The sequence below is a fragment of the Eptatretus burgeri genome, chromosome 7, assembly GCF_056783735.1.
Source record: "Eptatretus burgeri isolate ZD-2024b chromosome 7, Ebu_testis_v1, whole genome shotgun sequence".
Lineage (NCBI taxonomy): Eukaryota > Metazoa > Chordata > Myxini > Myxiniformes > Myxinidae > Eptatretus > Eptatretus burgeri.
Window position 1 is genome coordinate 48,119,618 of NC_140967.1, and position 1,107 is coordinate 48,120,724.

The following is a 1,107-nucleotide window of genomic DNA, read 5'->3' on the forward strand; positions in this document are numbered from 1 at the left end:
TTCTAATTTTTCTTCTTTGGTTAATTTCATCGGTTCATTTGTTTCTTTCATTAATTTAGTGAGTCTTATACAATCCTTTTCTAATCGTTTTACAAACTCTTGTGAAGCATTTTTTCCACGATAATGTTCAAGTTTGTTATACTTTTCTCCAACAGATGATTTGATATAATAACAGAAACCACAAGGAATATGTTTTTGATATTTATTTGTATATGGTTCTTTTGGATTAGGAGAAGCAGTATTTATCTTTTTAAGGATACATTCAAAATCAGCGTATATCACAAATGGGTGCATGATAGATTTATTATAATCTTCAAAAGAAATCTTTTCACCAGGTTTAGGCATTGTAATTACAGCTGATTTATGATTACTACAATATTTTGAATGTTGTTCTAATCGTTCTTTTGTATGAAATGAATTAAGACATCGCTTTCAAGGATATATTTTGTTTGCTGTTCTGAATACCTGAGAAGAGATTAATCTTGATAAATTATTGATGTATGTGTAATGTGAATTCTTTCCAACACTAAAATATAAAAGGTCAATGTGTGTTTCTTCATTTTTATAGTTGTTTGAAATTTTTAATATTTGAACTTTGTTTGTATCCGTTAATCCATATACATTAATAGAAAGATTATTCTTTTTCTCAAATTTAGGAATATCTGTTAGTGGCATTGGGAATTTAAAATCTTTAATGTCCAAGGTATTCTCATATTTCATATATTGTTTTACTCTTTCTGAATTACATTTTGGTGGATGAAAGTGAGCAAGAACAGACCAGAGAAAACATTTATTATCATTGTTCTTAATATTAACAACTGCCTTCTTTAGTTTTATTTCTTTTGGTAATTCAATATAAGAAGAAGCTTCAAGAGGGTTTGATTTTAGAATGTGTATATCTAAAAAGATGATTTTTTTTAATATTGAATCCACTTCCTACCACTGTATTATCAACATCCTCCTCTTGTCTTGATAGTTCTTCATAAACCCCACTATTCAAAAAATCTTGAAATGATGTTATAAAATGAAGACCTGTTCTCATATAAGGAGTATGTTCTTCATCTTGTCTTTTCATATTCATTTTCACTCCCATATAAAACTTTAAAG